General features: G+C 41.8%; 1 protein-coding gene across 1 annotated transcript in view; it reads right to left on the reverse strand.

Annotated features, from left to right (window-relative positions):
- LOC144767586 (G protein-activated inward rectifier potassium channel 4-like) overlaps positions 1 to 26,904 on the reverse strand; it is a 489,992-nt gene that overhangs the window by 334,602 nt on the left and 128,486 nt on the right. The window contains exon 2 of the mRNA XM_078650998.1: positions 6,615 to 6,770. The gene's annotated coding sequence lies outside the window, so the exon portion shown is untranslated. The remainder of the gene's footprint in view (positions 1 to 6,614; positions 6,771 to 26,904) is intronic.

A 26,904-nucleotide genomic window follows, 5' to 3' on the forward strand; every position in this document is an offset into this window, starting at 1 on the left:
AGAGAATTTCTTGGCAGGTTATTTAGACTACGTTGGACACTTATCAGATGTTTGACCCACCCAGCACCCAAACCTAATACCTTCGCTGTTATAGATTGCTTTATGTCACGGTTTTTTCTTTCTACGATTCCGTTTCCCTCGGGATGAAATGGACAAGAATACCGCAATGCAATGCCCATGCTGGTCATGGCCTCCTTATAAGCTCGAGAGCTAAAAGCAGGACCCTGGTCAGAATGCAGCATGCCAATTGCGTATGTGCCGATAAAGACTCGCAAATCTTTTATAACAGTTCTGGCGTCAGCCGATCGCTGGGGCCACATCCAAATGAATCTCGTGCAGGATCCACTGCGACCATGATATATTTATAGTTACCATCCCTTTGAAAGGGACCACAGTGGTCCAGGTAAACACAAGCTAATGGTTTATCCGAGATTAGAAGGGGCGTCTGAGCTGGTCGTCTCACTGTTGATACTTTCATTTTTTGACATATTTCACATTCTAGAACATAGTTCCGTGTTTGTCTTCTCATTTGTGGCCACCAGTATCTCTGTTTTAATAACGATACTGTGGCTGAGACGCCAGCATGTACAGAAGCAAGTCCTTCGTGTGCCGCTATGATAAGTCCTAACCTATGTTCCATGTTTGGAATTGCCCTATCCCCCACTCCAGGGATTCGAGCAAACGGAACATTGTTTGTATCAGTCATGTATGAGTATTTCACTGGAAAGCCTTTCGGGAGTGTTTCTATCGAATCTTTTCCTGTAGCGCTGACAGCTTGTAATATATCGCTGTCTATTTTTGTTTTTGACCGTGTGATGGCGGCTACGGAAGCCGTTTGCACCGCTGCCTTCGCTGCCTCATCAGCCAATGAATTCCCTGCAACGTGAACGCCATCACGTTGATGACTCAGTGTATGTATCACGTGAGTCTTTGGTAGTTCTTTTTGCAAATGAACTACTTGTTCCCAAAGCATTTTATGCTTGATTGTGCCTCCTTTTGCATCCTTAAAACCATTCTGAAGCCAGATCTGCAAGTATTCATTGTAAGACTGAACGCAATAATACGAATCGCACACTATGAGTGTGGGGAATTCTCGATCGGTATTTTCAAGCGCCATCTTGAATGCTAGTAGTTCAGCTCGCTGAGCTGTACAATCTCCTAGAGATTGTGTTTTAGTGACCGCTGGTTTAAATTTCCCTTCGTGCCAGCGACCTTTAACAATCGCGCACGCAGCACTGTAAGCTTGTTTACCCCCTACTGCGGGTTGTGCTGACCCGTCTGTATATATTATACAGCCGTAGTGTTCTAGAGGCAGAATTTCGATTGGCGGAGGACATTCAAATTCGTATTGGAGAAATTCTTGTGTTTTTAAGTTGGGATCAAATTCGTATACCACGTCTGTTGCAGCAAGAGAATTAGCCCACTGTATCCACCTTGGATGGAGTGCTTTAGCATTCGGAATGCTTGCTTTTGTTACCGCCTCCAGGGCTGGTATTGGTGTCACGATGATTATTCGTTTACCTTGTGCTAGGGCCCTTTCCTTTGCTACAGCAGTCTGTACCGCGGTGAGAATTTTTTCCGTTGGACAAAATTTCATTTCAGCCTTTGTATACAAGTGTGATTTGTATGCAATTGGTACCTTTTCTCCCTCATTACAGGTCAGGTATGTGAATCCGCATCTTCCTGGGATGACTCGAATCACAAGATTACGCGAGTTATCACGTGTTTCTAATTTCGTTTTAATTAGCATGTCTGTTTGTAAAGATCTCAAAATTTCTGTGTGTTTTTGAGTCCAATTGATTCTTTTAAAATCTGGTTTTATTAGATCATAAAGGGGTTTGACCCTTTCTGCATAATTTGCAATGTATGTTCTTCCGAAATTTAGGAAGCCTAGAATTGATTGTAAGTTTTTTAGTGTTCTAGGAGCTTGGAGTACAGCACATTTCTCTAGGAAATTGTCAGCCAGGCTTTTGCCTTCACTTGATAATTCATATCCTAAAAACAGGACTGTTAGATGGGCAATTCTTGATTTTTTAAAGTTGAATTTGTAACCCTCTGCTGCGAACCCAAGTATTATGGTGTTCACTCTCTTCAAGTGAGTATCCAAGTCATCATCTGTTAGGTAAATGTCGTCGACATATGATAATGCCTCGTCATCGTATGTTTGTAGTAATTCTGTTACTCTCTTTGAGAATTATCCTGGGCTATTCTTGTGCCCCTGGGGTAAACGGCAGAAACTTTTTTGCGAGCCATTTACCGAGAATGCAGTCAAATATCTGCTCTCTTGTGCTATATTTTGACAAAAGAAGCCATTAGAGATGTCTAATGTTGTTTTGTATTTTTTGCGTACTATGTTATTCATTAGTGCAGCACTATGTGAGTTTTGTACTGCAAAGGTTTTGCAACATGAGTTAAGATGTCTGTAATCCAAAACTAGACGATATGAGTTATCTGGTTTGGAGACAGGAAACAAAGGATTGTTTATTTGTGAGGTGCAAGTTTCAATCACCCCCTGGTATTCAAGTTGATCTAGGATCTCTTTTACTTGTTTTTTAGCTTCTTGCTTAATTGGGTACTGCCTCTGTGCAGTAGGTTGTGATTTTAACTGGATTTTGTGAGGAGAGTCCTCATCCCATCCTACATGATTTGTATATAAAGCAGGAGCTTGAGCTACTGCCCACTTTCTAGCAAGTGTATATTTTTTATGAATTGGAATATGATTTGAGAAGGCAGGCATAATTATTTCTTCGCCATGAGGGCACTCTCTGACAAACTCGGGTGGCCAGTCTCGTTCAGCTAGAAGGATCTCATAGCCCTGGGAGAGATTGTCCCAAAAAAGACCCCTTATTTTTCTAGTCTTATCCCCCTCTATACGTAATGTTATTTCATATATTTTGTGAGGTTTGCTAACTCTGGTGTCTGCAGTTTCCACTTGAATATATTCATTCGTGTCCACTGTCTCCAGATGATTCATAAGGACTTTGCGAGCTATGCTCACTCCTGCTGCGCTGTCTAGCATTGTCTGAGCCCATTCTCCGTTTTTCAGCTGTGTCCTCAGTATTCTCGGCATCTTTGACTACTTTAATACTGGCTACCTTCTTTTTTGGAAATTGTAACTTTTTATTTGGATGAGCAGGTTCCTTGTCTTTGGACTTGACGTGCTCTTCCCTGTGTTCTGATCGTCCTCTTCTTTCCGATTTCTGCGAGGAAGTCTGAAAAGATTGAGAGGGACGTGTATCATTATCTTGATATCTATCAGGTTTCTTTATATTATCCCTATTTCTAAGGTTGTATTTTTTCCCAGAGGGCTCACTTTGGGGAGACCTGCGTCCTTGGTTCGGAGATCTTTCTCTCCACCGAGGAGACCTTCCTCTGGACTGGAATCTTTTTTCTTTAGGATTGGATTGTTTGTTTCCATCCCAGCTCTTTTTTTGAGTGTTTAAATTATTTTTAATAAATATCTTTTCAGGACTTTCAATCAGTTGAGGTTTTACCGGTATTCCACCCAGACTATCCCTTCCTAGTTCTTCATAGGATTTCTCTATGATTCTGGCAATTTCAGTTGGTTGGTCTGCTATATCTGTCTCTTTTAACCTTTGGCGGATCGCCACGTTTGCTGCTTCTCCCTTTATGTTGGCTAATAATATAGCCGAGACCTGCTTGAAGTCTTTCAGTAATTTCATACCAAGAGTTAAAGCGGGTTCTGGACCATATTCATCTTGAATTTGTTTTAGCACATCTGGTATTACTGACATGGATGGTACACCATGTGTTTTCGTGTATATGGAAGCAAAGACTGTACCCCAAGTGTCACAGTCCTCCACGTGTGGTGCGATTCCCATTGGAAGACAGATAGTCAGAATCCTGTGTTTATCTACAGGGGTGGTGTCTGGAAACACCGCCTCTATTTGAGTGATTTTTTGTGCTAGCCAGAAAGGTATTTGTTCCCGTTTTGCGGGTACTTTACCTAGACAGGACTGTATGTTCTGTGGTGTAATTTTATTTGTGTTACCCTGATGAGGGGTCAGCTGTGGAATTTTACTTGCTGGTTGGATTGTTGAAGTCCGCATTACATATTGGACTAATTGTCTATGTATTTTGATTAGTTGTTTTAGCTGTATTAGAAGCTCTGCTGCAGACATTTCCTCAATGTCTGGATGTGGTGTATATCCGGCTAGGACCGGCCACGTTGCTCCTGGTCTACCTAGTGGACCGAGCCTGGTGATGTGATTATTATGTTTTAGGGCGCCATCAAACAAGAGCAGGTGCTCTTGGAATTTGAGTGGTACTTCTACCTCCTCGAAAGGAGTGTAGGTATCCGGTGGTTCCTCTATTTTATAATAGTGGAACTCTTTTGTTACAGCGTTCGCTGCTGGAAAGTTTATCCATGAATAGAATACCTCTGTCTGCCGATATTCGTGTGCCTCAATTACGAATATGACTGTACCACCTCTCGATGTCAGTCCATTTTCTATAAGTTTTAAAGTTATAGATTTTCTTATGTTGACCGGGATGAGTTTTGCATTTGGGTCATTTTGTAGCAGAGTATTATCAGCTGCTACGAGTTCAGCTGCTAGTCTAGCTGTCTCCCTTTCATCATCACTGTCTACCATTTTACCGACAGGAAGGTTATTCTGTTTGTTTGCAGATCAGGTTTCTATGGAAACAAAGATTAGATGCACAATATTTTGGAACAGTGTATCCTTCAACGTTGACTAAACCAAGAACCATACATAGGAGTCTCCTCCTGCCAGGTTTGGCGGATATGACCTTTCACCCACTCCAGACGTCTTTGGAGTATTATGGGAAAAAAGGGGTTCTGTGTGAAAAAGCACGATTGAGTTACTCTAATGTCTTTCGTTAGTTTTATCGCCTATCCAAACGTTTGGGCGCCATGTAGTGTAGTTCCTATTATCCCAATAGGCTCTGCGCATTGGAATAATATCTTCAATAGTATAGACCTAGGGCAGAGGTTAACTAGGTCTTCTACTGACGATATTAGACTTAAAGTTTTTGGTTTTGCCAGCTAGCTCAGAGTTCACTAGAAACTTTCTCGAATAGACAAGGAGGAGTTTAACTTCCCTGGATAGACAAGAAGGGATTTAGTTTCTCACAACCATAGAACATGACAACTTTGCTCTCCCCCAATCAAGAGTGTATCTCTAGAGTCGTGTGAAAACAAAAGACAACTTATTTTACTCAGTCAGTACGTGCATTCTTAGTTTCACCAGTTTGTAGAGAAAAGGAAGAGACGGGCGTGTTCAATAAAAGATGGTATTTATTGATCAGTCTCTTTTCTCGTACAAGAGAAATGAATCGATATTATTGCGATACTTATGGTTAAGTAAAGTGCATACAATAAAAGCAGAAGTATAAAATAATACTGCAGAAGCATTGATATGGTTTCTAAGCCATATGATATTTAAAATTGATAAAATAGATATATACATATATACATTTGACTAATCGTACTCAACTGGTGCTTCTAACCACACCTACCCCAGTGTACCTGACCTAAGCCTAATACGTGGGCGGGAGTAGATAAGTAGCAGTTTAAGTTAAGTTTGTTTTGCCAAGTGACTGACTCAAGAATTCTCTGCAAGGGGTTGTTCAGTTCTGTACCTGAGATCTAGAATGGTTGAGGGCTGGTATCTCTCGTCTCTGGTCTTGATATTCCAGCTGCCTGCGAGGGCTGCTTGGAAGCGCCGGAGCTGGATTTCTCGGCAGGAGAAAACAGCGTCTCGTTCTCAGCGCGTCAGGAAGGCGGGGCAGCGCGTGTGGGCTTCGCTCTCTGCTGGGCTCCTCAGCACGTCTCGCTGCTCCGATCTCGTCACCACCGCGTGTGTTTGCTTAAGGCAATGTCGGTAATATTTATACCTGTAAGGTGTCCAGATTGACGTAAGGATGGACATGGATACGTCAATAAGGATGTCATACGAACGGGCTTGTTCGCACATTCTTTTGCTGAAGTTCTCGGTGAAATCAAAACAATGGCCGCAGGGATTTTCCCAGGTTGTCATAGGTTTGATTTGTTTTGAGAACTCCGTATGCCTTATCAGGGGCTGGAGGAATAGTGCTTGTATAATTAGATGGCATGCGTTATTACCTAATCAGATAACACGTTTCTGTGCCGTGGTGTGGCTTAATCAGATAACGATTTTTTGCACCGTGGGTCGGCTGCTAGTTAAGTATTAACCAGAACAGGGCCAGGAATAGGGGAATCGATACAGAACCTATAGGAATACATCACACAACATGATCCAATCTAACAATTTTATGAGCAATAGCAGTTAGTGCTTCAGCATCAATGAAAGGGTGGAGTTTTAGATGACTATAACAAATGCAATGTTGGACTTAGCCATTTCTGCAGGGTGATCCCCAAATGTTTTGCCTTCACCCTCTAGTTTTCTGAACCTGTTACTGGGAAAAATATTTAAGAATGGTTCAGAGTTTAACATTCATGTTTAATATCCCTATTTATGCATTTAAACATTGAACTCTAAAGTGCATGAAACTTTCTCAAGTCATGGCTTATTTGCGGCAGCTGCAATGCACACACCTCTCTAGACTGGTGTTTAAAATAATGATCTCTCTGCGGGTTGCAGAACCCCTACCTTTCACGAGTTGCAGCAGTCCCATCTTTCAGGTCTGGTTAACATAAGACGAGTCTGCTCAAGGATGAATCGGGTGTCTATACAGTTCCATCAGCCACTCATGCAATAGGATTCTCACTTATGGAAATGACTCTGCTGGTGTGTTCGATGATGGCACTATGAGAAAAAATGAAAGAGAAGGTTTACTGCTTTGATAATCAGTATGTGCTATGTCTGGTGGCTAAAGGAACCTAAATCAGACAGATTCAGCCCACACCATCTAAAAAATAAATTACCTCCTTTGGAGTCTTGATAGACTACTTTCTGTCCAAGCACCCACAGATTGAACATACTATACAGTCCACTAGGGTGACATAATTTTCCTTAAGAAGCACTCAGACCCCTTCTGCTACCAGCAGACTTCAGCCTAGTGGTAAAAGGCCTATTTATTTCTAGAGACCACTATGGGAATGGCACTCATGGGACACCAACATCCAAAACTTTCTAGTCCCACATGTATTTCACATTTAGCAGGTAACTGGTGTCTAGAACATGGAAAACACAACAACATCTCTCCTCTTCTGAAAAGCTGTATTTGATTCTACTGAGGACCCAAATTAAATTCCAACTGGCCTGTATAGCATAAACAGTAATTTCCTGCGATACTTTTTCTCCAATTCAGCAGTCTCTGGAGGAAACACACTGACAAGCAAATACATTTTCTGACTTGAGTTCAAAACACTGAGAAAGCATGTGGCCAGCTCTCAATCCTTCACTGGGGCAGTCCAACCTTCCAGGAACTTAATCCCTGCCAAACTGGGATACCAAGACAACTTACTGCCACTCCACAACAAATTAAAAACCTTTCTTTTCAATCACACCTGAATCAGAAGCAAACAAGGACATAAAGTCTCTTCTTTCTTCCTAATCTTTCACCTTCACCCCCAGTCCTCCCCCAGCTCCAATCTATCCTAACTCTCCTTCCGCTCCCCTCTCCTCACATTGAACATCCCTCTTACCGTTTTCTACCTTCTCCCTTCTTGTTTTGTGTTGCAGTAGGGTTACACCCATTCAATATACCTGAATGTTTTGCTGCCTGAGGATCAGTCTCCGAAGGGTAGCTGACCAAAAGAGCTGAGCCCTGACCTCCTTCTGCTGAATGTCATCAGTGCAGGTGCTCGCCAATTTCCGGAGGCGGGCGTAGAAATTATCAATAGACTCCCCCTCATGCTGTCTGGCTTGATGCAACTTGAAGCATTCAAAGTCTGGGTTTGTTCTGGGATCAAAATGTGCATTGAGGGCAGTAATCACAGCATCATAGTTCTATAGTCTGTCTAGTGTGATGGCTGATGGGATGTAAGTGACCTTAACTGGGGGATGGCCATTGAGGTGGAGGCGGTAGATGCAATCTACATCAGGGCCCCGCCTCAGAGAGGAACATACCGGGAAAACACTGGCCGCCCTGCAGATAAATGCCAGGTGGCGGGGCACACATGCTCAGTGTGGAGCAAGCTGAATCATTTAGCGAGGGTCTGCAGGAGTGGTGAGAGGGGGCACCATACACGAGGCAGGCGGCCCCCAACAAAGGCCATGAGACTACTGTCACTCGGAGAGCAATCCCAGTCTAGCAGCCGAGAATGGTAGAGAGAGATTTGACGATGATGACCCTGAGGACAAGGAGGTATTCTTCACCTCATTTGTAGCACCAGGGCCCGGAGGGCAGCACCCACAGCCTAGTCACAATTTCACCATCCTGGCATGGTGGTGCATGCCATTATTGACACAGGACCCACAGTAAATGTAATGAACCACCAGCAGTACCAGAAGCGGCACCCCCGTCAACCCCTGAGACCATCCCACATGAGGATCTATGCCTATGGGGCAGGGAGTCCATTCCATTGGCAGGGGTGATGGAGGTGGCGGTCCAGCATGGAGACAGAGAGATAATGACTGTGTTCCATGTGACCAGAGAAGGGGAAGGGACCCTGCTGGGGTGCAGCACGACTGAAGATCTGAGACTGGTGTTCTTTGCCAAAGAGTTCCTTGATTTGCAGGTAGACCACATTCTGAACCAGTGTCTGATGCTATTCAGGGATCTATGGTGTTGGAAAGCAGCACCACTCAATCTCCACATAGAGAAGACTGCCCAAGCAGCAGCACTAAGACAGAGGAGAAAACTGTTTTATTTGCAAGCACAAGTGGAGGTGGAACTCGACAAGTTAGAATGCATTAGATGTCATTGAGCGAGCCACAGGGCCCACCCCGTAGGTCTCTCCTGGTGATATCGGAAAAGCGCAAGCTGCCAAAGGCAATAAGACTATGATAAACATGAGACTCCCTAATCCTGCTATGCGTTTGGAGCAGGACATCACTCCAAGCATGGACGATAATATTGAAGGCCTCAACAGAGCAAGATTGACCTGGACATTCGATATCCCCACCGGATGCTTCACCCTGACTCACTGTCAGCACATCACAACTTTTACAGTGCACCTAGTTCTGAGAAGATATAGAAGGCTGAGCTTTGGTATCTCTTTGGCCACCAACGTGTTTTAAAAATGTCTTTCATGAATCACTGTTGGGGCTGGAAGGGATCCTTAATATGAGCAACGATATTCTAATCTACTCGACCACTCTCTAAGGCCATCACAAACGCCTCAAAGCAACCCTCCAGAGGCTATGAGACAGTGGGCTGATAATGCAGACGACAAATGCTCGCTCTTTGAGTCCAAGATGGAGTTCTTTGGTTTTGCATTCTAACAAGATTGCCTACAAGCAGACCCTGGAAGTCTGCAGCAATCCAAGGGGCTCCGGCAACCAGGAATACAACTGAGGCATGCAGCTTACTGGGCATGATGATATACTGTGGCATTTTCTACCAAACCTGGCTACACAATTGGACCTGCTCTGAGATCTCACAAAGGTAGAGACCAAGTTGACATGGCTTTAGATGAGCAGGAGGCGTTTAATAAGATGAATACGGTCCTTCCAGCAAACTCCAGCATGGCATACTTCAATCCAGACAAGGCGACTGAGCTAGTCGTCTACACAAGCCCCATGGGGCTGGGAGCTGTCCTGACACAGTGCAGGCCCGGCTAGCATTCGCAAGAAGAGTGCTCACAGCTAGTGAAGCACAATACAAGCAAATTGACCATGAGGAGTTGGATTTATCACCATTTTCACCTGGACATCTATTGCAAAGAGTTCAAGGTAATAACGGACCACAAGCTACTGGTGAATCTCTTTGGAGGCACTGCTCTCCACCCACCTGAATGTAGCGAGCGGCAGGCAGTACTGCTGTTACCATACAGTTTCAGTGTGAAATATATGTTAGGAACCAGGATCCATCAGATTTCTTGTCGCAACACCCCCAAGAGAGATGAGAGATATTAGCGAATGGGCAACTGCAGAGTTAGTGACAATGAGATTTGTAAGAAAAGACGAATAGGCTGAGGAAGATCGACTGGGGTGGGCCTCCATGATACCAGACTTACAGTGAGGTCAGGAGTCGGCATCCCAACAGGGTACAGGGAGGGAACGCCCCTAAAGGTGCAAGCTACGTAGAAATGCAGACTAAGAAGGGCCCGACAATTTATCATTAGATGTGAATCGATGCTACAGGTGATCATAAAGTTAGAAATAACAATGACCCAAAGGAAGAGTGGGAGAAGGAGTGGGGGAAGGTTATTGTTAGATTTTTGTTATAAGACACGTTGGCAAGAAATAACATTTGTATTCAAGAGGCAGCAATTGGTAAATAATATGAATAATCTACAATGTATGGAAGGATAAATACAAAAGGATATGCAAAATCTAGAGCGTCAACAGTGGAATAGAAGTTGTTTTATGTATTCTACATTGCTATGCCATGGCACACTGTGATAAGTATAAAAGTGTAAATGGCAATAAAAAAATAATTTAAAAAAAAAAACACCCCTAGAGAGAATGGAAGGGGTTATAATTGACCGTGAAAAACAGAGTTCACCCACAAGGTGGGAACAACGACATGTCTGAAGGCCCTGACAACAGAAAACATCCGGCAAGCATCGGATGATGGACTTAAATGAGTGGCAAGGCCATCAACAACAACGCATGGAGGCTGTTCTTGCAGGATGCCAACCAGTGGGATCCGGCACAGACAGTTGTTGCACCTGTGGAGGGTGAGAGATGAATTGAGCTCCATGACTAGAGGAATAATCATGTGGGGCAACCTCATTGCTGTGCTCAAAACCCTGGAGGATTGTGTAATTTACTTGTCCATAAGGACCACCAAACGGTAGAAAAAAGCTATGGTCCTGCCAGCGGGGAGAGGCCGTTTGCATGGACTGAGACAAAACTTGGCCTCTAGTCAGCAACTTTGTGTGTGCCCAAGCAGAGGTATTCCTGCTATCTGACATTGGATGGGAAGTACTGAACCACCCAGGCGGTACAAACATGCCCTGATGTCAGAACGCACTGCCTAGGCCGGGTGCAGCTACAGTGCTAAATATAGAGAGGACGGACCACTCTGGATCAGTCCTGTTCTAGCGTATCTATGGCGTATGCTTTCTTGCGCCGGTGGTCTGGGGACCATGACACACCCGGGACCTTGTTACCACCGAGCCCTAATAACTCCACCAGCCTTCCGAATGCACAATTACATTCAGTGTTCAATTATAACTATGTAGGTACCATTATTCTCATTAATGTTCTAAATATTCTGACAACTACCACTTACTACACATCTTGAAACATAGACATAAATTATAATCAAGTAGGCAACACCACCAATACCACCACCATCGCAAATACCACAACCTATACCACCACCAATAATACCACTACCAATACCACCACCAATACCACCACCATTACCACCGCTAATACAAAATCACCACCACCAACACCACCACCAATACCACCACCAATACCAATACAACCACCAATACCACCATCACCAATGGCACCACCAAAACCGATACCACCACCAATACCACCACCACCAATACCACCACCACCAATACCACCACCTCAGCACTTCTCGCTCACTAGTAATAGTAGGGCACTGTACAAGCCCTAAACTACAGCCGAGACCATCCCTCCCTACCTCCATGCCTGCCATAAAGCACAGCCCCCCTACACTAGGAGGTGAAGCCAGGGCCCTACTACAGCTGGAGTGCTTTTTATTAGGAGAAAGATAGCAATGACATTACGCAATACCACACTGCACACTCAAATCACGGAGAGGGCAGGAAATAGCCCCCTCCCTCTCTTCCTCCTGAACCGTGACAGTGTAATCACAGTGCGAAAGGTGTTGGAGCGCTTGGTTTGTGTTTATAGCTCGGATCATATGTAACTCTCACTTCACACTTTGTGTCTGTGTAATTTACAAGACTTATACATCTTCTTCACTGCGCTATTTATCACTACTTCTAAGGCGTCGCAGGCCGGTCTCTTCCTCTGATATTTACAATCTAACAAGCGGTCGAGAAGGCCCTTTATTGCAATAAGTCTCACATTTGCGAGAGTATAAGCTATAAGTATTGTAAATGACAATGCCTTTTATTTATGTTTTAAACCCCAAAATATCAATAAAAGGCAGTATCATTTACAATGCCAATAGCTACAACTTGCGTGAATGCGAGACCTATTGCATTGCAAATGCTTGTTTTAGCTGTCACATTAGTTGGAATGGTCTATTACTCACCGTGAAGAAGTTTCATATGTTAAACATTACTTTTTACAGGACTGGCCCAGCTTCTAACCCCTGGATACCTGGTCGAAGGTATGCAACCTTCTGCACACGGTCGATCTAACTGGACCACCGGGAAAGCATTACACCACCAAAGCTGGACTCTGTTCCAGCCTTAACTTTTGTCAGATTCATATTGAGCAGAAATAGGTTTATCCCTGTGTTCTAAAAGACTATCCGGTGTTTTCTCAATTTTCACTCTCCCAGATCGAGATCTCTCAGTTAAGATAACAGTGTAGACAATGAACCTTAGGTTGTAATTTCATGCACGTATATTTGGAGATACTGTGTTCCTTAACCTTCTAACATTGGTGCCCACTTCATGCAGCTGACCCTAGAACCCAGACTACCAGTAAAGGCATCACTGCCCATCTATATGAGCTTGTGAGTGAGATTTCTAATGGCAGTAACTGCTTCATCAAGAAGGCCCATGGTACCATTCTGAAGAGCTTGTAGCTCCTGGAAGTGCCAGAGCAAGTAGGCAGACGCTTTTTTCTAGAGAATACATTTATAAAATCGACTCATGGTCAAATTACCCTATTGATTTATTAAAATCACATTTTATTATTTTAGATACCACAGATAATCTATGAAAACATTTTCTTTATTTTTCTATATAAAGTACGTTTTCTAAAAAGGTGTGTCATATAAATTACAAATGCATTGACCAAAACTCTTCCCATGATGTTAAAAAGAAACCTTTGTAATAAATGGCCGTGCCATTCACTGTTGTGTAAATGGTTCAAATTGGTGAACAAGCAAAGTTGTCTAGAATGGAACCTTAGAGCCAGTGCTCTTTAAGGGTTTACTAGATGCACTGCTTAGGGTTAGTGATCAAATGATAGATCCCGTTATAGTCATTAGGCAAACCCGCCCAATGTAGGAAAGTAAAACACATGTTGGAGTCACCAATGCATGGCATTCATGGGCCATGTGAGACAAGAGGGAGACGCTCATAGTGGAGAAGGGAAACCATTCTCGCCGTAGCAGCATTAGGGGATCTTGAGAGCAACAATTTAAACCATGTTCCATCATCCCACTATGCAATGGAATGAGGATGGTTTAAAAGTGGTCACAATACAAAAGGGGCAAATTTAGGCCAGCAATAGACACAAAATGCCAAAAAGTGAACAATTTGCCAGGGCCACCATTATGTCCTCTCTGATCATTCTAATGGCAAGGAGGGCTCAATATAAAATGTATGCCCACGACATGCAAGGGACAATGCTATTCCCACTGTGGCCTCCATGAGCACAAATGCAACCTCTATGGCGGTGTGTGTTGCACTAATGAATGTTTAGAGTTTCTAAGGGGTTGCGTCCAGGGATGAGACCAAAGGAAAAGGGTGTTGTTTGGAATCTCTGCCACAGGTACGGCCTCGGTCTTTGAGCTACTCAGGAGGACTCTGTCCTCCAAAGGCTGGGTGTGTTGCAGACAGATGATGGTTTTTGGGGCAGATCATTACTTCCTAACTTGCAGCTGGGTGTTGTTAGAATGGATGTGGCCTGCCACACGGCAGGAGAGAATGACCAGCTAATTGTATTAGATACATATTGAAGAGGAGGTGGGTAAAGGCCGACATTAACTTCTGAGATTGTGCAGGCAGTAGATTTGCAAAGGGTAGTTTGTATGAAATTAGTGAAGTTAGACAGAAAGGATTCCATCGAAACGTTTAATCGAACAGTAACTGAACCATAGGCATTCTGATGCTGCATTAGTAATGAAACGTGCACGCAGTAAGAATCAAACCAAACAGACGGAATACAAAAAAATGAATCATAAAATAAACATAATAATGAATAATATATAGATTTTTAGAGTGCCTAATGCTGCAGTAGTTGGTTCTGCTAAGAGGTGGACAAAATGGTGACAAAGAAGTTACATGGAGAGAGGGAAGGGGTATAGAAATAAATGCAACAAAGTGAATGCTAATCAGGCAAACATATGAAATTAGCTTTAGTCTGAATTGCTTTCTTGACGGTGGGATGGAAGGATGCTTTGGAGACTTGAAGACAAGGGGTTCCACTCTGTGGCCTTAACAGCTGAATGATGTTCCTTGCAGAGATGATTCTTGTTTGAGGATGTGTCTCTCTAGTAGAGCACAACTTTCAGGCTGGAGACCTCTGAGGGGGTTTAAGCGCTGGGTGAGATTTTGCAGCTATTTAGGGTGCGATGTCCAGAGCACAAAATATTTTAAAAGTGAACATGCCTAAATTAAGGCAATGGAGTTTCACTAAAAATGGCGTAATGTTATTTTGTTGCTGTGGAAAGTGGTCACATGGCTTTAGACATTTGGCCTTTCGTTTGTAAATGTGTTCTGGAAACCAAGATATGGTAGAGCTGCAGTTAGCACACTTTGAGGTCGCTGATGAAGCTTCTTCTCTTGTTTGAGGGAGGATTACAGAGCGGACAACTTTGCCTTTAGTCTTAATATGACAGCATTGAATTGAGGTAACATTGAGGGATCTTTGCGAGGAACACAACAAGATTTCTTGGTCTTCCAAATTGCTGACAGGTGGGATTCAAGGGAGTGAGTAGCTTATTGACTATCTTCCCACAGATAGCATTTCTATTTTTGGACTAAAGATAAAGTTGTTTCCTTTATCCGGGACTACATGTACAGTGGGACAAATTTTACACAGACTAAATGATTACATAAACAGGGCCCATGATTTTATTCTAACTCTTCCGTCCCAAACATATCACCCCTAGAAACAATTGCAATGTACTCCTTTATGTAGGTCTTGGAATGTGCCCAGCAGGATCATCCTGCATGCGGCAACATCCATTGCCAAGGCACAAATCTAATATTTTAGCAATTTGTTTCTTGTGTGTAGTCCTTTCGACCGTGCCAAGCTTTGACCATAGGAGTAAGAAATTAGAGGAAAATGTTGGTAGACATGGGCAAACATGGTTACGCGATCGACACCTCGCTTTTTTATAATTTACAATAAATATATAGTAGAAGTGCTTGTTGGAGCTACTGAGTGTGTTCTAGGTATACGGCAGAGTAGGGTCCTGTTACTGCTTTGAGTACATGGTTTAGGAATACATAAAATCGGGCTTAAAATTACAAAGATAACTTTAAAAAAAATTGGTTGTTATCCCATAAGATCACAGGAGGCAAGAGTGGTTTAAGGCTGGAAAAAAATCATCACAAATACAAAGCAGCCTAGCACAGTACCATAAACTGTAGATGTTGAGTATGTAGCTTACCCTACAGATACCACAGCACTTTACAATAATTAGTGATTTGTGAACGACAAGAAAATGTTTTTTTCCAAAGTGTTCTACAATAAACTAAGATTAATGAGCAGAAAATATGCACAATGAATTCTGCATCACTTTCAATAAAACACTGCCTAGTGCATATCAAATGCTCAATATGTAAAGAAAGGAAGATAAAGACCTCAATTAGACATTGCAAAGGCCAGGCATTTCCTGAGCTGAAGGTATACTAAGTCACAATTAAGTTAAAGCCCGCTTTCGCTTTCAGACACCAGCAACCCCTCCAATCACACGATGATTGTGAATTTCCTTTGGACACTGTAAAGTCCTATGCTGCCTTTTGGTTAGGTTTGTGAAATACAAATTCAACACGGTTAGACCTGTCAGCCTTAGAGTGGTCTTTCCCCAAACCTTTTGCCATCCTCCTCTATTTTTTGCTTATTTCGTTTGTGGTGACCTTGGCTTATACCCAATTGGCATATTTAATTTACTTATAAGTCCTTACTAATGTGGTACCACATGTACCCAGGACCTGTAAATTAAATGCTACCAGTGGGCCTGTCGGTACAAAAGGGGGTGGTGATTGATGGAGCTTCTGAACCAATCAAAAACTCACACCCAGTCAACAGATCTGGGTTTAATCCATCACCGTTCTTTAGCCCACTCTGCCACCCCAGTTCAGGCATGGCCATATGCAAATCAGTCTGACCATGTGCCTCAGGGGAACAGTCCAGCCTGAACTGCCAAGCCATGTCTACCCTGGACCGGAAACAAGCTTCCTAGGACCGTTTTCTGGCATTTCAGCCGTCTTCAGCCAGGCTTGCTTGAATCCTGCGGCAAAGTGAGCAAGGGATTCACGTCTGAGCATACCCTGCCAACTTATGGCGAACAAAGCGGTACCACTCGGTACTCGGGTTGCCCTCTCAAACTGGTGTCAGGCTTGCTACTGCAGGGTGTGTGTGTCCAGTTTTAAACTGCCCTGCTTGCCTTGCAAAATAAACCTTCTGCAAGGTTCAAACCTTCCTTTTTAATATACCACTCCTAGGGGAGGCCCTGGACAGCCCAGAGGGCAGCGTGCAGTGCATTTAAAATGTAGGACATATAGCTTTATGTTTGGTGTTGGTATTGGTGGTGGTATTGATATTGGTTGTGGTATTGGTATTGGTTGTTGTGGTATGTTTTATATGTCCTGGTAGTGAAAAACTCAAATTTATTTTTCATCCTCCAATAGGATAACATTAGAGTTACCTTACTACATTTGATTAACTGTAACTTCCAAATGGGAACAGCTAACCAGTTCATGCTCGGGGTCTTTGGAATTGTAATGAGCATTTCTCTCTTATGATAGAGCCAGATTTTTAATTACAATTTAGAAAGTTGGCATTTTTCTGCCTTAGTCATTTGGTGCCTACAGTCTGTCTCTGGGTCACATGACTGCGTGTAGTTGACAGTTGGGCTTTTTGTATTCCTTTTAGACAGCCACATGCAATAGAGAAATTAGGTGTATCTGGAAGGGCCATCACTGGCAAGATGGGTGGGAGGAGCTGGGCACAGGCCTACATACACTAGAATAGGCTGCGTCTACCTTCACACAAAGGGCTGCATACTCCCTGTAGTTAGTCTAGAGCCACGTCTGGAAAGCAGGGCACCTATGCATTTGAAAGGGGAACATCTAGAAGCTTTTTGCACTTAAAAGGCAGAATTGGGTATAAGTATTGGCCCTCAGACACTAACTCTTCAGTACACTTCTGAACCTGTGGATAATCTGCCAGAAAGAAGGAATGCTGGGCTGCTGAACTGACTACTACTCTGCTGGACTGCTGTGCTGACCTCTTGCCTTGGTGAGAAGGTCTGGACCAGCAGCTCTTTAATGCGGGAGTCTAGAGTGACTCCAAGTGTTAGTTGGTTGGCCTTCTAACTAAAGTCCCAGGGACAGAAGTCTCCCACAAGCTTGACCCCAGCACCTGGACTCTGCCATTTGTGAGTCTTCAGTGTTAAGTGGTGCCACCCCAGTCTTGGACAATTGGAAGTGCTCTGCCAGCCTCTGTTGATTCAGTGAAACTGATGCATCTCCTCTGCTGTGCGGTGCAACCCTGAGCAGAACTGACGCATCGCTGCTGCTCTGTGGATCTTCTCCGTCACTAAGACCTGTATCGCATTGCAGCCCGCTGCCTCATAGGAATCACCGCTGCATAGCGCAAAGTTTGGTGTAGGCCTTCATATCCCTCCAAGGCAGCCGCAACTATGATACTGGACACTGCATCGCAGCTCCTCAAAACAGAGTTTCCTCAACACTGGTCTTAGCATCACAAGCTCACATCGACAGGATCCTCAACAATGACACAAGACCATTCATCGCCCCCCTTACCATTTATGGGAACCAATGCGTTGGATTGGCTGCGCAATGCCTCTTCAACACGGACCCTCGCAACACTCAGCAAAACAGGATTTAAGGTACTTTGTTAATCGGGCTAAAGTGGGTCCCTGTAGCCAGTCTGTGCTCCATCGTGGTCGGCCTGAACTTGAGACTTTGTCCCGGTCCAGTACAACCAGATATCCACAGTTGGTGCCTTGTGCTTTTTGGTGCTATTTTATCATAAATCTTTAAGATTGAATATTTTTGGTTCTACTGTGGGATTGTTGACGTTTTAGTGTTGTGTTTTTATTAAAATAGCTCTATTCTTCTAATCTGGTGTGGGATTCTTTTGTGGAGTGTTTTCACTGTGTTACTATTTGTAGTGTTGCACATATACTGTACACATTGACTCCAGGTTAAGCCTGGCTGCTCAGTGGCAAGCTACCAGAAGACTGAGCACAGGTTAAGTTGAGGTTTGCTTGTTTGATTGTGTTTGCTGTCGGAGTAGGGCTTCACTCCCCCTCAACCAGTGACCCAATATCTTACATACATCCCCAGGTGCCCCAGATGTCCCCTACTTCAGGGACTCTACTTAACTGGCACCCAGGACTAGGATGGGTCTCTACAGGGCCAGTAGTGCCAGCCCCAATATGCCCTCTGAGAACAATTGAGGAATAGACCTGGACATTTCCCCTGGGACTTTTGCGGACTGGCTCTTGCAACTGCTAACACACTGGTGCCCTTCAACTAGTCAGGCGGCTTTGGGACGTGAGGAGTGTGGAATGAGGATATTCTGCTTGTTGGCTGTTCTGAGAAAGCCCTTGCCCCCAGGCTATCCTGAGACCCGAGTATGTCAAGTGCTACAATGATGTTCTTGGTTACCAGTAAAGAAAATGTTGCACGCTTATTTGGCTTGTTGGTTGTGGAGGGGCTGAGAAAGGTGTCCTCATTTTTATATTGCTCAATTAAATAACCTCAAACTCCTACCGGATATCAGTGAACTTTGCAGGGATGTGTGGATCCATGAACATTGCGCAACATTGTGTTTTTTATCATAACGGATTCCATTGAGGAGATGGACTGAAGAACTTTGACCTCAGCTGGCACACTTCCTTCAGTCTCTTCTTCTAATTGCAATTCTCAGGGCCAGGAGAGCTGATTCCGCCCCCCCCACACACATAAGAATAAAGGGTGACAAAGACTCATTCAGTATTGCCCAGGCTGCAGGACTTATCTAGGATTCCCGACTTTTGTGGTTAACCTTTCTAAGGTCTGGGAAGAAGGAAGAATCTCAGGAACTGTGTGCTATTCAGACATACTTGGATAAAACCGCCAGGACCATTTGGAACATTATGTTTTGGCTTTTCTCATTAATTAAGTCCTTGAAAACCCTGTTCCACCTTGAAATTTGTGAGCTTCTAATGTTGTTAGACTTGTGTTACAATAAATCTCCCCTCCCACCCCCATCAATCTATGCATTTTTTCCAGAGTTACTTGCACTGGAGACAGAATTGCAAAAACTGTACTTGGAATATTTAGGACATGTTAAAATTCAGCACCTCATATAAGTGCACTTTCCCAATGTTTGTTAGAGTGGCGTTAAAATAGTAAACCAGACACCCTTAAACAAATGCACTTTCTCTAAAGTTTGCTGGACTGAAGTTAGACTCTTTCCCCACACCTCCTCCAAAAATATGCTTATATATTTTTTATAGGGGGCAATATATATTGGAGCGTAAATTTTCTGCTTCAATGAGAGTGATGCAAAAGAGCTGAGATATTGTTTTTGCTTTTATTTTTAATCTTCTATTTTTTCTCTTGGTTATCTCCCTGTTGAATTTATGTGTCTTAGAAATGTTTTGCATAGTTTGAAAATGAGGGATTAAGGCTCACAGAATGCTGTTTTAAGCAAAAGGAATATAGGGTTGAAGTGAAAGAATTGTGCTGCTTCTCACCAATACTAGGCCCAATGGGGCCAGATTGTTATATGTTACTACTGTATGCTTTTATTATTTTTGCTAGCCTCCCAATATCAATTGGAGACAAGGATTCACCATGGATGACAAAGTTTGCCCAATGGGGCGTGATATAAATACAAGTGTAGATTTATTTATACAAGGACTGTCACGGCCGCCAGTCGGTGAGCAATGGGCAGTAAAAATTTAAAAAGGAGAGATCTCCTGTGGAAGTTGATATTAATGAAATACAACTGTTTTTTCTTTCTTTTTTTGTTTTGCATACAAACAATATATTATGGGTTGTAACTGAGTGAGACATAACAACATGATATTGTTCACAGAATTTTGAATGGTGCATTATCCATTCTAACCTATGTAATTTATTTTATTTGTTGTGTTACAATTATGTTAAAAGATGGCCACTGCAATTCACAGAGTTTAGTTTGTGACCACCAGGTTAAATTATGTCCAGTAACTGTGAGAAAGCGTTGTGAAAAGGGCTGTCTGCCGAAACGCGTAGACCCTCTTTAACCAAGCTTCTTTCATGATGGAATAAAACCTCATTGTACATTTCAGCTTTAAGGAGTACCGTTTCTTCCTGTTTTCGGATTTGGGTCGGAAGTTTTGGAGTCTTTACACGCACTGGCGCAGTAGTTATTCGGCACCCCCGACGATTTGGATGCACATTGAGAAACGTGAATCTGCCAAGGTGTAACCACAATGCGATGTGCCCCTGCCTTGCAAAGAGACAATGGAGATAAGGGCACTTCAAGGGATCTGGAGGGGTCTTGATCAGACATACAGAAACCTCCAGTTGTAGATATAAGTGTATGCAGGGGTCTGCTGTGAAGTTGATTGTTCAATTTTATCAATCAGAATCACAGAATGAGCCAAGAGTGTGAACTGTAAACTGGTGATAAACTTTTTCCAAAATGGCAGATGATGAAATAGAACAAAGGTTGAAATTGGCTTAAGGAGTATTCAGCGATCGAGTATTAACAAAGGAGAAGTATCAACATCTACTTCTAAAACCAACATTGATCAAACATCCTTTCAATCCATCTCCACAAAACTGGAAAGATAGGCCAAAATAGAAATTTCCAAATGGTGGGATGTACATTCACTAAAAGGATATCTAGAAGTGGGGAGAATGCCAAAGGGTTTAAGAATTATGATCACCCCTACCTACGAAAATCCACACCATGACCTCATTAAAGAATGAGCAGATTTGAATGCAGAGAATTCACGGAGGATGATTACTTTGCTGGTAAAATATGCTGCAATTGATAGAGAGAATATTATGAAAACCATCAAAGAACTAACCGTACAATTACATGGATTAGAGGACAAAGAAAGAGCTTCCAAATTTGAAAAAGATTTAAATCAAGAATGAAGAAGTATGAGGAGGTCATTATTGAAAGAAAGGCACATAAATTCCAACGGACTGAAACGACTATGAACAAGGCAGAATGAAGTTTTCAAGAAAATTTGATATCAGGCATGAAAGATTGGAGGCAAATAATAGAGCATGGCAGGACAATACCCTCAGTGATCTGAGCTCAGACACGGGCTCAGAGTCTGATCGTGACTCCCTTTCGGAGAAAAGCAGAGCCACAACATCGGTGTATAACGAATTTCCTTTCTTACGCTTGGGCAGATTAACAAATCACAGACCGCAAAATCAAAGAGGAAGCGGAGGTGTGGGGGCTAAGGAAAAAGAAAATGGAAGTACACCTGGAGTACTAACGAGGAGTCACAGCAAGAAGTAGTGGACTCCAATATGGTAATTAATCTCTCAAATGAGACTTTGACTGATGATGATAGACAAATACTAGGACTGGGTTTATCTTACTGTCCGAATGAAACATTTGATTACAAACAAAGTCGTATTGATCTCTACATGTTAACTAGGAAACTGAAGTTAAAGAAATTTTTCAAAGTAAGACATAAATCCGGCACAGGAATTACAATGACACCTGCTCATAATATCTTAAGGATAGCAGATACAGATCTTTTCAGAGATTTGTTTGACCTAGAACTAGAGGGGAAAAGAGAACAGATGGTACCTAGAGAAGCTACTTCTTAATTTGATATGTACTGCAGTGAAAAAACAATTCCTCCATTTAAATCCAAATCACGTTTTTATCCATCTATGCCACATCATAATTTAGATGCCTTCAGTGAGAGTGTAACCAGAGATCTTAAGAAACTGAGGCATTAGAAAAATCGAGGAATCGGGCTAAACTCAAAATAGAATTTAACATTTTTAAATGTTATGGATAAATGATCCAAGACCGACAAATGTGTGATACATGCCTCAGACAAGAGAGGCAACATAGTGATCTGGCCAAAGGAGATGTATTTACAGGAAGCTTACAGTCAATTGAGTGATGAATAATGCTATTGTAAAACTAGTAAAAGAGAGTACAAAGGGTTAAAAGAAAGGTTCCACAAAGATCTCAAAAGGTGGTGAGAGATCAACCTCATAAGCAAAGAGGAATTTGATTTTTTATACATTAAACATCCGAGACTGCCAATTCTGTATCTTCTACCAAAGGTACATAAGAATAGTGCATGTGCCCCTGGGAGACCAATTATATCAGCAATTGGTAGCTTTCTAGAGAATGTATTGAAGTATGTAGATTACTTCTTTCAACCGTATGTACGAGCCTTACCCGCACACATTCAAGATAATACAGACTTCCTGAAACACATTTTCCATATACACTGGGAACCAGACTTTATGGTGGTGTGTTTAGACATAAACTCACTCCATACCAGCATACGACATACCGATGGAATCAATGCCTTACGATACTTTGTGAGAACACGACCGATTCAGCACTTAAAACACATTGATATGATTGAGTGGTGCTTGAAAAGTAATGGGTTTCTGTTCAATAACGAGATGTTCCAACAGCTACAAGGGACTGCGATGGGAACCTGCTTCGCCCCGAGATCAGCGAATTTACACATGGGCTGGTGGGAGGAGCAGGTCCTCTGCCGTACAGAGTTACATGACTGGTCATCTAATATTGTCATATGGTTAAGGTATATAGATGACCTATTTATATTGTGGAAAGGAGATCAAAGATCAGTTGTTGAATTAGTCACAAATCAATGTGAACATTTTGAACCTCTCCTTTACCTGTCAAGTGAGTGACAAGGTGCATTGATTTTCTTGACATCAGGGTAGAAGTCATTGGAGATAGAATACATCTAAGGTATACAGGAGAGTAACATCAGGAAATTCATCTCTACATGCCACCAGCTCACATCCGGGTGCTCTCAGAAAGAGCATACCTTATGGAGAACTATTGAGAGCAAAAAGAATCTGTAGTAACCAAGATGCATTTTAACAAACTGAAAGGGAAATGACATTGAGGCTAAGAGTGAGGGGATACAATGAACCTATTCTCTAACAAGCCAAAGAGAAAGTCAGTACCAAATCACGAGTAGGTTTGCTATTCAATCAACAATCCAATGCAAATGTCCGTAAGGAAGACAGGCTAAGAGCAAAAGATGGCAAAAATTCATGAATGAGGAATGTAGTTTTATAACTACAGAAAGTATGGCACATAACCAGATAAGGGAGATTCTGTACAGACATTGGCATTTGATCAAACAGGATCCGACAATAGGTTTGGATGTGTGGGATAGACCTGCTTTCACTTACAGGAGAGCCAGCTCTGTAAAAGATACCTTAGTTAAAAATCAGATGACAGATCGTGAAATTTGGCTAAAACCAGCAAAAGGATTCAAAAAGTGCAGAAAGTGCAAAGCCTGCATACATGGTATGAACACTACAACACTCTATCCAGATATAGGAGAGAGAATAACAATAAACAAATCTCTCAATTGCAAATCAGAATTTATAGTTTCTGTAAATTTGTCCTTGTGACTAAAAGTATGTCGGAAGCACTATACTGCAAGTACACAAGAGAGTCCTACAACATATACAGGGAATTAAGAACTTAGATGAGTCCTACCCAGTGAGATGGCATTTTAAGCAATACCATGAATGCAATTCCAAACTTTTGAGATATACAGTGATTGACCAGACAGAAAAATCACCAAGAGGGGGTGGCAGAAAAAGAGCACCTAGGCAGTTAGAATGTTGGTACATTCTACAACTGAATACAAGAGAACCTATTGGCCTAAATGTTGATGTAGAGATGTACACTTACTTGTAATAATTTCAAATGCATCATCCTGTTTCTAGTCAACTTTTAATTGTTTTTAATTTGCGCAGTTATGACTTGATGGAGTTGGAATGTTTGTAGAGGGGTATGTGCCAATATTATGCTTTGACTTATACATATGTGTGTATTTCTTATTTTCCAGAATCTAGATGTAATTGTCTCATTGGAGTGTGAATTTTCGGTTCATCGAGAGTGATGCAAAAGAGCTGGGATATCGTTTTTTATTTTATTTTTTATCTTCAATTTTTTCTCTTGGTTATCTCCCTGTTGAATTTATGTGTATTGGAAATGCATAGAAATGTTTTGCATAGTTTGAAAAAGAGGGATTATGGCTCACAGAATGTTATTTTAAGCAAAATGAATATAGGGTTGAAATGACAGAATTGTACTGCTACTCACCAATACTAGGTCCAATGGGGCCAGATTGTTGGATGTTACTACTATATGCTTTTATGATTTTTTGCTAGCTTCCCAATATTAATTGGAGACAAGGATTCAACATGGATGACAAAGTTTGCCCAATTGGGCGTGATATGAATGCAAGTATAGATTTATTTATACAATGACTGTTATGGCCGCTAGTCGGTGAGCAATGGGCAGTAATAATTTAAAAAGGAGAGATCTCCTCTGGAAGTTGATAATAATGAAATACAACTGCTTTTCCTTTCTTTTTTTGTTTTGCTTACAAACAATATATTATGGGTTGTAATGGAGTGAGACATAACAAAATGATATTATTCACAAAATTTCGAATGATGTATTATCCATTGTTCCCCATGTAATTTATTCTATTTTTTGTGTTAAAACTGTTAAAAGATTTCCGCTGCAATTCGCAGAGTTGTTGATGAATTGTACATGCATCCCTCTTAGTTTGTGACCACCAGGTTAAAATATGTCCGGTAACTGTGAGAAAGCGTCGTGAAAAAGGCTTTCTGCCGAAACGCGTAGACGCTCTTTAACCGATTTTCTTTCATGATGGAATAAAACCTCATTGAACATTTCAGCTTTAAGGAGTGCAGTTCCTTCTTGTTTTCTGATTTGGGTCGGAAGTATTGGAATATATCTATATATATATATATATATATATATATATATATATATATATATATATATATATATATATTAGGAATATATATACACATCAACACTGCTGCAGAGAAACGTGTGAGAGTGCGACTTCATTTTGGGTTTCTGTTGGCAACACAGGAACGGCGAGAGAATATATATATGTATTATATGTTCCTGCTCCGTGTCTCTGCTGTGGTCTCCACACTCTGGGACGGGTGCAGACAGTCCCGCCGTGGCAGCTCCACTCAATATCCCATTCCTTACTATGTAAAAAGGACCAGCACACTCGTTAGGTAAATCCATCTTCAGGATTTATAACGAAAAAAGTTATGGGAACAAACGCGTTTCGGCGTTAGCCTTCGACAATGTCGAAGGCTAACGCCAAAGCGTGTTTGTTCACATAACTTTTTTCATAATAAATCCAGAAGGTGGATTTACCCAACGAGTGTGCTGGCCCTTTTTACATAGTAAGGAGCTGGATATATATATATACACATATAAAATCCACATGGGATATAGGAGCACTTAGCAAGTTGCAAATCTCTATTTCAACCCAGTAGATGCGTTTCGGCAGTTGCCTTTCTCCATACTGGTTAATGAAACAGGCAAAGGTTTGCAAGTCTTTTTAAATGCTTCTTCACATTCCCATTGAGCAATAAACCATGGCTACCAAAAGAGGACTGCACATTCTTCAAAAGTTGTTCAGATTAACATCCGTCATCCGTCATCACAGTATGTAATATTCAGCATTTGTTTATTTCATTGATAACGTCTATGTGCTCATCATCTACCTTTAAGTAATGTTAAAACTACAATGGATTTGAGTCACATAGCATATCTATTTGTTAATCATATACATATATATATTTCAACAAAGATCTAGGATCAATGAGATTATATATAATATATATTTCAACAAAGATCAATGAGATTGTTCCCTGAAATCTGTTGGGTAGTTTGCTGCTACCAGTAAACACCGCTCTTCACCTCATAGTGCTCCTGTTTTTACTTTCTGTACATCTTTGTTGAAAGATTTCAGCCAGAACTCACACCTGTACTATTAATTGCTGCTTCAAGAGGCATGGGGACTATGTGAAGTTTGGGAGAGATATATATACTTCAAAAACAGGGCACAGCAACAGGCATGTGTTTTGCCTCAACATATGCTAATATATCCATGGGGCATTGGGAAGCGGAAACAGTATGGACAGACGCAAATAATGAGACTTTCAAAAAAGGGAATCTCTGGGTCTGTTTTATTGACGATTTGTTTTTAATATGGTATGGAAACATTGAGGAGCTTATGGTCTTCCAAAATTTGATGAATAACAAATCTCAAAATGTGGAGTTCACCCATGAAACTAGTAATACTAGTATTACTTATCCAGACACAAAGTGTATATTGAAAATAACAGAATTAGCTCAAGGATACATCGGAAAACTACGATTGTAACAGTATTCTTTTTGCAAATAGTGCACATCCAAAAGCATTGAAATGGAGTATTCCATGTGGAGAGTTTTTAGAAGTTAGGAGGAATTGTTCAGAAAAACAGGAATTTGAAAGACAAGGATAGGAAATGTTTCAAAGATTTAGGAGACGTGGTTATCCAGTTTATGTTTTGAAAGATGGCATAGAGAGAGCAAGATTGAGGGACAGAGAACATTTTCTGATTCCACCGACCTATGAGAAATCAAAAGATGATAACTCTATAAGGTATATAATGGATTTTAATCAATAAGATATTACATTTTAAAAAGATGTTTAATA

The sequence above is a fragment of the Lissotriton helveticus genome, chromosome 7, assembly GCF_964261635.1.
Source record: "Lissotriton helveticus chromosome 7, aLisHel1.1, whole genome shotgun sequence".
NCBI classification, from domain to species: domain Eukaryota; kingdom Metazoa; phylum Chordata; class Amphibia; order Caudata; family Salamandridae; genus Lissotriton; species Lissotriton helveticus.